We start from the raw sequence: 12,777 nt of genomic DNA, 5'->3' as shown, positions 1-12,777 counted from the left end.
TCATAACTTCACAATGTAGCACAAACTTAGGACTCAAAGATTCAAGTATGTTGTGTCATAGGTCATAACATTTAACTTTGAATTCTAATCATATTCATCACAAATCATAATACAATTTTCACAATTTTTAGATCAAATGACCATCTTAACATCATACATTATGGCATTCCATTCCATTAATTTGATTCAACAGGCCCTTACAAATGAAAAACAAGCATACACATTTCATAAATTCATTACAATTCAACAATATGCTTAGAAATTCACTAACATTCAAAAATGACCCGGCCAAGTTGACATCAACATCACCAACACAATCATATACTTCACAAGAATCATAAACATCATACATAAACTCAACATCATAAATTAAGCATCCCAAATTCGGATTTAATTTCTACAAACCCTAGAATCATGAACAAACCCTTAAAAACATGTAATCTTTGCAAAATAAACACATTAAGGGCAATTAAACTACTAAGGTATGTTAATCTTAACAATAATCATGCAAATCAAACACCCCACACTTATCCTTCACCAATTTATAGATATAGACATACAATTCAAGTAATTGATAAAGAAAAGTGTAAAAATGGAGTATCCATACCAAAAAGTTCATGATTTGAAGCTTGAATTTGAAGAAGAAATCGCGAATTTGAGGTAGAGATTAGGGTTTTTGGAGAGTGGTTCGTGTTAGGGCAAAGAAAAATAGAGAAGAGTGTGTTTTGTGGATAAGAAATGAGTGGGTAGGTGTATAAAACGCGTATTATTTTCTGAATCAGGGGTTCAGGACGGCGTCTCGGCCAACAGGACGGCGTCTCGGTTTAAGAGTTGGGACGGCGTCTAGCGTTTTGGGATGGCGTCCCGGTTTGTAATGTGGGACGGCGTCTAGCGTTTTGGGACGGCGTCTCGATTCTTTAAGTGGGACGGCGTCTAGGGTTTTGGGACGGCGTCCTGTTTCACTAAAACTCACTGATCAGATTTTCTGAGTCGCGCGTGTTTAGAGGTCATACGTTAATCATTTTGTACCAAACTAAAATTTATCGTGCACATAATACAAACCTAATTACAATTGTGAACCAGTTTTTTTTTTTTACGAGTCGTTCACCAAACTCGTCCCCATTTAGATTTAGGCATTTTTCTTGAAGTTGAGGCTAACCTCATCCTCAATTTCTAGGGGACCATCAACATAGTGTTTGACCCGGTGGCCATTCACTTTAAAAATATCACCCTTCCCGTTCTCCATTTCGACTGTACCATAAGGGTACACCTTTCTAACAACAAACGGTCCCGTCCATCGGGACTTAAGCTTTCCGGGTGATAACTTGAAACGGGAATTATAAACAAGGACACGATCGCCTTCCATGAATTCCTTTGGACGTTTCAATCTTTTGTCGTGCCATTGTTTGGTTTTTTTCTTGTAAATTAGAGAGTTGTCATAGGCTTCAAGCCTCAACTCGTCTAATTCATTTAGTTGGGTCAAACGTAACCGACCCGCTTCTTGGTAATCCAAATTGCATGCCCTTAGCGCCCAATGTGCTTTATGTTCAATCTCCAACGGGAGATGGCATGCTTTTCCGTATACCATACGGAAAGGAGTTGTTCCAATCGGTGTTTTGTAGGCCGTGCGAAAAGCCCACAATGCATCGTTTAACTTGGTTGACCACTCTTTGGGATTGTCACCAACGGTCTTTTCAAGTATGCGTTTTAATGACCGGTTGGTGTTTTCTACTTGCCCACTCGTTTGGGGATGATAAGATGTCGAAATTTTATGGATTACTCCATATCTTTTCAACACCTTTTCCAATTGCTTATTGCAAAAGTGGGTGCCCCGGTCACTTATAAGAGCTTTTGGTGTGCCGAACCTAGAGAAAAGTTCCATCAAAAAGTTTACCACTACTCGGCCATCATTTGTTGGTAGAGGTTTTGCCTCCGCCCATTTAGAAATATAATCTATGGCGACAAGTATGTAGAGGTAAGAATGAGATTTTGGAAAGGGGCCCATAAAGTCAATTCCCCAAACATCGAACACCTCGCATACTTGGATGCTTTGTTGAGGCATTTCATCCCGTTTAGTTATTTGACCGGCCCGTTGGCACGCGTCACAAGCTTTACAGACAGCGTAGGCATCTTTGAATATGGTAGGCCAATAGAAACCGGCCTCGTAAACTTTCTTCCCCGTGATTTGGGGACCAAAGTGCCCACCTGTTGGACCAAGGTGACAGTCAAGTAGAATTTCGGTGCATTCCTTTCCTGAAACACACCGACGGATTATCCCATCGGGACACTGTTTAAAGAGATATGGGTGTTCCCAAAAATAGTATTTTAAGTCACTAAAGAATTTCTTTCTTTTCTGGTGTGACATACCCGTTTCAAGGAATCCACCCGCAAGATAGTTGGCAATGTCTACAAACCATGGATCATCAATTTTCTCAACTCTCATGAGATTTTCATCAGGAAAATTATCTTGGATAACGGTCTCATGTAGAACCCCAAGATTCGGGTTCTCAAGTCGAGAAAGGTGATCGGCAGCTAGGTTTTCGGCACCCTTTTTATCTTTTATATCGATGTCGAATTCTTGCAAAAGCAAGACCCAACGTATTAAATGGGGTTTAGCATCTTGCTTAGAAAGCAAGTACTTTAAAGCTTAGTGGTCGGTGTAGACAACCGTCTTTGCTAGCACTAAATAGGATCGGAATTTGTCAAACGAAAAGACGATTGCAAGGAGTTCCTTCTCGGTGGTAGTGTAATTAAGTTGGGCTCCTTGCAGTGTCTTACTAGCATAGTAAATGGGCTTGAAATGTTTTTCTATTCTTTGCCCCAAGACGGCACCAATAGCAAAGTCACTGGCGTCACACATAAGTTCGAATGGTATTGACCAATTCGGCGATATGAGAATCGGTGACTGCGTGAGCTTTGCTTTAAGAAGATTAAAGGCGGTAAGACACTTGTCCGTAAAGACAAATGGAGCGTCCTTCTCAAGAAGTTTGTTCATGGGGGTTGCAATTTTGGAAAAATCTTTAATGAACCGCCGGTAAAAACCGGCGTGCCCCAAAAAACTTCTAACACCTTTCACATTCGTTGGTGGTGGTAATTTGGCTATTACTTCCACTTTAGCCCGATCCACCTCAAGACCTGCACAAGAAATTTTATGACCCAATACAATTCCCTCTTTTACCATAAAATGGCATTTTTCCCAGTTTAGTACAAGATTTGATTCTTCACACCTAATCAACATACGCTCAAGATTTTTAAGACATGAGTTAAAAGAATCACCGAAGACTGAGAAGTCATCCATGAATACTTCCATAAAGTCTTCAATCATGTCATGAAAAATAGCTACCATGCACCTTTGGAAGGTAGCAGGAGCATTGCATAAGCCAAAAGGCATACGCCGATAGGAGAAAGTACCATAAGGACATGTAAAGGTCGTTTTCTCTTGGTCCTCGGGTGCTATAGGGATTTAGAAATATCCCGAGAAACCGTCAAGAAAACAATAAAAATTCTTTCCCGCTAATCTTACCAACATTTGATCAATGTAAGGAAGGGAAAATGGTCTTTTCGGGTAGCATCATTTAATTTCCTGTAGTCAATGCATACCCTCCAACCCGTGATAGTCCTGGTAGAAATTAATTGGTCGTTTTCATTTGTGACAACGGTCATGCCACCCTTTTTGGGCACGCATTGGACCGGACTCACCCAAGGACTATCCGAAATTGGATAAATAAGACCCGCATCTAGGAGTTTTACAATCTCCTTCTTAACAACTTCTTGCATATTGGGGTTGAGTCGCCTTTGTCTTTGTACACACGGCTTATAGTTATCTTCCATTAATATCTTATGTGTACAATAAGAGGGACTTATACCCTTGATGTCATGAATTTTCCATGCTAGAGCCGTTTTATGGGCTTTTAACATGGAAACAAGCTTAGATTTCTCACTTACAGAGAGTTCGGATGAAATGATCACCGGGAGAGTAGAACCTTCTTGTAGGTAAGCATATTCCAAGTGATTTGGAAGTGGCTTTAGTTCCAAAACGGGAGGTTCTTCAATCGATGTTTTACATCGGTATTCATTCCCTAAATCCAACTTTCTGTACTCTTCATCATTTGGCTCATACCCGTTAGCCATCAAAGTGGTCAACATCTCCACTTCTTCCACCATTGTTTCATCATCACCTTCCGCAAAAATGCATTCTCCTGTACCTTGCAATTCTGGAAATTCCTGCAATAACTCCGAATACGTGTCTATGGCTTGCAGATAATAACATTGATCATCAGTAGACTCGGGGTATTGCAAGGCATGGTCAACGGAAAAGGTAACCTTCATATCCTCAATACTAAGGGTCAATTTCTGCCCATGAACATCTATCATAGCTCTAGCGGTATTGAGGAAAGGTCGACCTAATATAAGAGGCACACGTGTGTCCTCCTCCATGTCTAGAATTACAAAGTCAGCCGGAAATACTAGGGTACCTACTTTTACTAACATATTCTCTAAAATTCCACGAGGGAATTTAACAGAGCGGTCTGCTAGTTGGATTGCCATTCGAGTTGGTTTCAGTTCCCCGGGGTTTAGCTTAACATATAATGAATAAGGCATTAAATTTATGCTAGCCCCTAAATCCGCTAATGCTTTAATGCATTCCAAATCTCCCAGGAGACATGGTATGGTAAAACTTCCAGGATCAGCTAACTTTTTCGGTATTTTGTTCATCAAAATTGCTGAACAATTAGCATTCATGGTGACGGATGAAAGTTCCTCTATTTTCTTCCGATTAGTAAGTAAGTCTTTTAAAAACTTAGCATACTTGGGCATACCTGAGATTACATCAATGAAAGGCATGATTATGTTAATTTGTTTAAACATATCTAGGAATTTCGACCTTTCGGCCTCTAGCCTCTCTTGTTGTTGTTTTCTTGGGTATGGGAGCGGTGGTTGATATGGTTTCACTATGGGTTTTTCCCGTTCTTCCTTTTCAACCACTTTTTCCGGCTTCTTAACCGGTTCATCATTTTGGTTCAATGGAACCCTGAAATCAGAATTTTCGGGCATTATTGGAGCATCGTATGCTAGACCACTCCGTGTGGTGATAACATTTGCGTGCTCATTTCGTGGGTTTTTACTGGTATCGCCCGGTAAACTACCTGGTTTCCTCTCGCTCAGTAAATTGGCTAAACCACTCATTTGTTTTTCTAAATTTTGAATTGATGCTTATTGGTTTCTAAATTGATGTTCGTTTTTCTCGTTGGTTTGGTTTATATTTGTGACAAGCTGAGTTTGTGATGTAATTAACTTTTCCAACATACTCTCTAAATTTGACTTTTTCTCTTCCTGTTGGGGTTTTTGGTAAAAACCCGGAGTTTGTTGTTGGAACCCACTACCTGACCCTTGTTGAAAATTGGAAGTTTGACCTTGAGGGTTGTAGGGGTTGTTAAAGTTCCGGTTAAATTGGGCTCTTCCCTGAAACTGGTTATTATTTCTTTGGCTTATGAAAGCCACTTCTTCTTTTTGAGCCATGGTTAACCCGGCATCACAATCTTTTCCTAAGTGGAGACCTCCACAGTATTCACAACCTACTTTCATACTATGGATTTTCTTGGTGATTTTGTCCATGTTTCGGACAACACCATCTATTTTTACACCTAGGGAGCTTAAGTCATCATAAGCACCGGCACTTTGGACTTGAGCATTTCAAGTAATTGGGCGTTCTTGATGCCACTCATGAGAATAATCGGCTAGTTTCTCGATTATCTCATAAGCCTCTTGCTCGGTTTTGTCCATAAGAGAACCACCGGCCGCTTGGTCAATTGAAATTCGGGTTGCTACATCACAACCTTTGTAAAAGATTTGGACCTTTTGAAAGGTATCCAAACCATGGTTTGGACAACCTCTTAGCATTTTGGAAAATCGATTCCATGCTTCGTACAGGGTTTCCATCGGCTTTTGACAGAATTGGGTAATTTTGTGTTGGAGTCTCGCGGACTTGGATGCTGGAAAATATTTCTTAAGAAATTTTTCCAACATACCATCCCACGTTTCTATCGTAGCCTCGGCCAATGAATCTAACCAACTTCGTGCTTCCCCTTGGAGTGTCCAAGGGAAAAGTCTTAATAATATGGCCTGGTCAGTTTCTGGTTTAAGTTTAAATAGAAGACATATCTCTTGAAAGAGACGAATATGTTCGTTTGCATCTTCATTCGGACCACCACCAAATTGACACCTGTTATTAATCATTTGAAGAATAGGTCCTTTTATTTCAAAAGTTACCTCACCAGTAGGTGGAGTAATAGCACTACCTTGTCCGGTCCGGGTTGCTTTCATCTTTGCTGCCATTGATTGTCGTGGTACCAACGGTCTTTCTCCTTCCATTTCAAAATTTGGGGGTTGAACGGGTTTACCAAAGTCTGAATATCGAGGCTTGGTCGTACTTGATTCTGAATCAAAGGTTTCTTGCTTTGATGAAGATTCAAAAATTTCAAGTACTTCTTTTGAAATCCTACCAAGCTTTCTATCAGGTTCTGTAAACAGTGTAAGTAATGGAGATTCTGAACTTCGGGTATGTGGCATATGCGACCTATAAACTGTCAATCACACAACTAACAAAAATTATTAAACATACCGATTCTATAAGTTTAAAAATCAAAGGTTATTAAAAATTTAAAATAATTAAGAAACTACTTAATCACAAATCAGTTAATAATTCTATTTTGACACAAAACTGTCCCCGGCAGCGGCGCCAAAAACTTGATGTGCGAAAAGTGGTATATGAATTATCGTATGGAAAATACCGGTTTTAGAGATTGCTACACACTAACGGGCAGTGTACCCGATCGTGTAGTAGTATAGTAACTGGTTTAGTTCCGTGTATCGTTCCAAGGACAGTTATATCAGTCAAACTAGAATTAGAAACTATATTATGATTAACTAAGTGAATGAAAGTTAAAAGTACAAGTTTTATGTTTTGATGGCTATTTAACGATTTAGCCAAATCAAAGAAGGTTAAATGTAAAAACAATATTTTTGTCTTTTAAGTTTATGAAATGATGATAAATACAAATAAAGCAAGTAAGATAGTTTTGAATTAAATCAAAGAGATGAAATGTTTATCTAGATATTTTACCCTCGGTATTGGATGTATTTTTAGATATTAAGTCCTGATTGAATAATTATGTGTGTAGTTATCTAATAGGTTCACTAAGAGTTCTCTCGGATAAACACGCAAATACAATAACAAGATCAAGGGTTCCCTTTTCACTATGGTTCTTGTATTTGTAATCAAATAACTATAAGCATGCTAATCACCTAAATCGACTCGCCAAGAGTTCTCTTTAGCAAGTACTCAAACTAGAATTACTAAGCGAGGGTTCCCTATAACTTAGACCTTTTAGTTTGTGACTAGTTGATCAACAAAATCAAAGACTTGAATAACAATTGTCTTTGCGTTCGCTCTACACAATTCATTCCTATTTTGTTTAACCGTTTTAATCTAGTTTACCCCCTTGGTCCGGTTTAGCAAACAATCAATCTAAGACAAGTTGATTGTAAATCAATATGATACATCAACAAGAGTTCTCTTTATCAACAACATATCAATTAACTAGATACAAATGATTTTAACAACAATAAGCATGGTTCTTAATTCAAGCTTCAATCTATCACGCATAATACATTCAATCAATAAGATTACATCCAATACCTTGGTTATTAATCTAGACAAACATTATAGAAACTAGCCAACAATCATGGTAACAGACAACAATACAATCAAATTATTAACTGAAATCATTGCTGAGAACAAGTAAATAACCTACAAGAACAAGAGTTCTTGGATGAAAAAGGTTTTGATGGATGATGCCTTGATGTTGAGCCTCTTCAAAGAGGTTGGAGTTCTCCAATTTGCTCCTGAAAATCGCCTCTAAACTCTCTGGTTCGTATTCTAATTTAACAGTCCCTCAAAAACTTAAGTTTTAAAGTGGAGAAATTAGGTAAAAAGCCAAAAAGTCGGCCACACCTACTACGGGACGTCGTCCCAAAATGCAGGACGGCGTCCCGAATTAAAGGTCAAGACGACGTCTCGAACCCCCTAGACGGCGTCCCAGATCAAAAGCCAGGACGGCGTCTTCAATCCCTGGACGGCGTCCTCAAGTACTGATTTTGACTGTTTCGTTTTCTTTTCAATATTACTTCATTCGGACGAATCCTAACACCTTGGAAGCTTTGTTTTATCATTTTAGAGTGCTATCTTGACCCTAACTCGTATCGGAATCAACCAATGTCATAAATCATCAAAATTCTTTGTAAATCATTCTTCCGATATAAACTTGCGCATCTTGGTTTATTATTTGTAGAACACCTTCATCATCCTTGATTCTAGAGCGTTTTTAATGATATTGGTATAGATATATATGATGTTATTGAGCAATATCATCGATTATCATCAATTATAATCTAATCATCATCTTCATCATCATTATTGTCAATCGTAAAAGAAAAAGGAAGCAGCCGGTAATAGTGGTATGAAAACAAAATATAGTTTTCATCATATGATCACAGTATACGTTTTATCAATATAGTAATCTTGATTCATCCTTATCCTCTTCATTAAAGATGAAAGTGCATTAGCTATATTCCACTTCCACTTTAGAGATATATTTGGTCATCTTGATTCCTAAATGTCTTTTAAAACCGACACAGTGGGGTACCCAAAGAAGTAAAAGAGATAAATAAATTGCCATTCACTATCTAATATTTTCGGCCATTTAGTTCCACTAAGTTCCACTAGGTTCCACTTACAACTTTTTATCATGCGTAGTATAATGAGTTCCTATATATCCATGTTGACAAACTCTAATCTGTTAACCTATACTACCCAATTTATCATGTTAAATTGCTCGACAGAAAAAGAGAATAAAGTTTAATCAGCAGTAGGTACAATAGTCATGAGTTATGGTGGTGCTTGCATTTGTTTGGTTCGAACGGGAGACAAGAGCACATAAAAAGAATCAGTTTGCAACAGTGATCTTCAGGGTTTAATGGTAGTGTGACTGTTCAAGCAACGAAGATTTTGTTGCAGGTGGGTTGAGTTTAAATGGGTTTCGTTGGGTTGTGGTTTCGATGGTTTTCAAGTTTATGATTTAGGTTTAACGATGTAGAACAGAAACACGAGTACATTAATGGATAACAGACATATTTCGTGGGTTGTCGATGGTTGATGAAAGAAGAATTAAGGAGGTTGTTTGTTCTAAGGTGGAGGTTGTGAGTGTTTGTATTTAACAAAAAAAAAATAGTTGCATAAAATAGCAGATGAACGAACCTTAATTGTGAAACAGAAACATGTAGAAGCAATTCAAGGTTGAGCTGTTTTGGTTGATTTAGGGTGGTGATCAAATGGGTGGCAGTTTGGTGCGTTCACGATGGTGGAAGTGATAGGTTCATGATCATGACAAAAACGAAAGTTAGAAACACAAGGTGGTGGCGATGGTTGATTGAAGTAAGAAGAAGAAGGTCACATGATGGTGTGGTTTGTGTTGTGCATTGAATAGAACCCAAGTAACACGTGGGTGTTTGTATATAAATTGAATCACAAGCATAAAACAAGATTGCCAGTTGTCATATGTAAGTATGTCAAAAGTCTCTGTGCATATATGTTTAATCCAATGTTTTATAGTAAAGTGGATTCGACAAGGGGAATCAATCAGAAAGAAGAAGACAGAAGCAAAAGAATGAAGAAAAATAAAGTAGATACTGATGTTTAACAAATTTTGTTTGCATTGTAAACTGAATTCGTCATATATCATAATCAGAGACAAGAATCTCATTCATGGATAAAAGTTTAAAAGTAGATAGCTAAGTTAAACTGAATTTGTATATGTCTGCTTTTATTTCTAAATAACTTTTATTAGTTAATAAATATATATTACAAATAATAATAATTCTATTAATATTATTAATAATAATAGAAATACTAATAATAAGAATAGAACTAATAATAATATTAATAATAATTATATCAAAATAATGCTAATGATGAAAAAAGTAATAAAAGTAATGATAACAATAATTTTAAATAAAAATGATAACTTTTAGAAATAATAATAATAATCATATTAATAACTAGAATTATAATTTTACTACTAATTATAATATCAATGATACTAATAATGATAATAATATTAATATTAGCAATATTAATATAACATCAAGTTTCATATCTATATATTATAAATACTAATGTTAATAATACTGATATTAATATTAGTATTAATATTTATTTTAATAATAATGAAAGTAATTTTAAGAATATAATAACTATATATATATATATATATAGTTGTTTGTGAATCGTCGGAAATGGTCGAAGTTAAATGAATATATGAAACAGTTCAAAATTTTTGAGACTCAACCTAACAGATTTTTCTTATCGTGTAAAAATATATTAAATCGTATCAAGAGTTTGATTTAAAATTAGTCAAAATTTTCCGGGTCGTCACACACTGTGCAACACACGGGTATTTATCAGTTATCTGATATCTTTCGTATGACATTTGGCAATCCAAACGAAGTCCAAATTAAATAAACAAACCTGTTCTGTGACCCTTGTCACAAACTGGTCCTAACCACATCATTAATTAATAATAAACATTAAATAAAAATAAAAGTATATAATAACACAACATCAACTTAAGGGCAATTTAGTAATCTTACAGCTAATCTCAGTTGAGGATGTTACATTGCTCAAGCTTAACTCGTGTTATTTATTTTATGAGTAAATTTCTATTGAGTAACTTAATTTAAAAAACTAAGTTTTGGACAAGACTTAAGAAATGAAAGGAGTACATTTATGGTGAGATCAATTTTATTCCTTTCTGATGGTTTGTTTCCCGTTTCAGTTTAATCAGCTTCATGAGTCCCTTCTGAGCGTGGACGTGCACCATCTTTGGATAAACTACAATAATGTTGCGCTTCAACAGGGCCTTTTACATATCCCTTTCTATTTGTAATACGTACGATCAGGAAGCACATACTTACATCTGCAACAATTGTCATTTCCACTTCTCATGTATATTACCTGCAACAAAATGTATCATTACTAGATTCATAAACCACACCAAAAATCAAGAATTGATAATTTAACTTTGAAAGTCAAACATACTGCATTCAAATTCAGAAAGACACAAAACTTACCTGCAACTGTAGAAACATATATTCCAATTAATAACAGCAAAATCTTACATCAAAGTCAATCAATTTGACCTAAAAGGTCAAAATTTAAACCTAGCAATCTGCCAAAGTCTAGCTACATCAATAGATACAAAAAACAATTTCTCCTAAACATCGTCCATTGAAAAAGTTTCATCCATCACATCAACAGAGTTATACGTAGTAACTAACTAGCTCCTTGGTCAACGCTTTACCGCCCAAATCCATTATTTTGGCAGCAAAATTCATCGTAAAATTCTGAAACACATTTGCCACGTGGCTAAAATTAAACAGTAGGTCAACAACTAAACTACATCGCGTCTATGAAACGACGTCGTACGGCCATCTACATTCTTTATATAAATGAACTAATGACAACGAATCAGATATGAATAATGACTTGAAATTAAACTCTTCGAATACAATTTCTTCAGTAACGTGTGTTATTGACACGAAGTTAAATAAGGGTTCGATTAGTAAGAGCGATGATTGTGAAGGTATAATGTGGAGTAAGTTAGTGAATATGTGGGACCGGATTATGATAGAGATCATGGTTGATTATGTAAATACGGTCGTATGGATGATGAAGGAGTTATTTTTTAGGGGAGAGTATACAGGAGGTGGAGTTTGGGACGATAACGGTTGGATCATGTTCGCCACCGGTACCGGCTTTGATTAGACTGTCAACGTTGTCGAGAACTACGACGGTGTTAGATGACATTTGTGGTGGAATAAGGCGAAGGTGTGTGTCATTTAGGAGAATTAGGGTGAGTTTAGCAGTGCACGTGTTTCTCACGTGAAAATGGAGTGACTGTTTTTACGAATTTTTTTTCTATTTTTTGAAAAAATAAAAAATACTATATAAACTAGTGAAATGACTCGTGGAATCACGGGTTTGTTTAAACGAAACAGTTTAATGGTATGTTTTAGGTATTAAGTGAACGTAAATGCTAAAGTCATTTAGTTTAAGGACCCGCAGAACCACATATTTCAACTAAGAAACTTGTCGTCGTTTTTACAAAGATATTGATATGAGTACTTAACTTGGCCAGAATAAAAGAACTACATTTATTCTCTCACCACTTTTGTGACAGCCCATTTTCAGCATAGCTGCGCGCCGCGCAGTTTTTAGCGCGTCGTGCAGATCACCTAGTACTTCAGGGACTGTTTTGTCAAAATTTCAAAGTTTGGGGATCAAATAGTAAATTCGTGGTTTAAGTGGGATTTCAGATCTGGTAACCAGCCATTCTTCACCTAACATAGTTTGAGAGCAAAGAAAGAAATGAAAGAAGAAGATTGAAGGAGAAGTTTAATAAATTTTAGTTCAAGTGTTAGTTTGCTATAAATTGAAGAAAATATACAAGAAGGCATGGTATTTATATCCTTCCATCTTCATCAACTCTTGGTATGAAACCCTAATTTTATTATTCATGAAATTTTAGGGCTTTTGTAAGATTTCTTTTATTTTTGGTGGGTTATGACTAGTAATGGGTGTTTTAAAGCTATTCATGAAGATTTAATCATGTCTAGGGTTTAGAATTGGTGTTTTATAGCATCAACCCTAATTTAGTTAAA

General features: G+C 36.4%; 1 pseudogene; it reads right to left on the bottom strand.

Moving 5' to 3' along the window:
- Positions 1–10,893: 10,893 nt before the first annotated feature.
- Positions 10,894–11,923, bottom strand: LOC139843115 (actin-related protein 6-like; annotated as a pseudogene).
- Positions 11,924–12,777: the final 854 nt, after the last annotated feature.

Source organism: Rutidosis leptorrhynchoides, chromosome 4 (assembly GCF_046630445.1).
Source record: "Rutidosis leptorrhynchoides isolate AG116_Rl617_1_P2 chromosome 4, CSIRO_AGI_Rlap_v1, whole genome shotgun sequence".
Classification (NCBI taxonomy): Eukaryota; Viridiplantae; Streptophyta; class Magnoliopsida; order Asterales; family Asteraceae; genus Rutidosis; species Rutidosis leptorrhynchoides.
The sequence above is the reverse complement of the archived record's forward strand: the minus strand, read 5'-3'. Positions and strand labels throughout refer to the sequence as shown.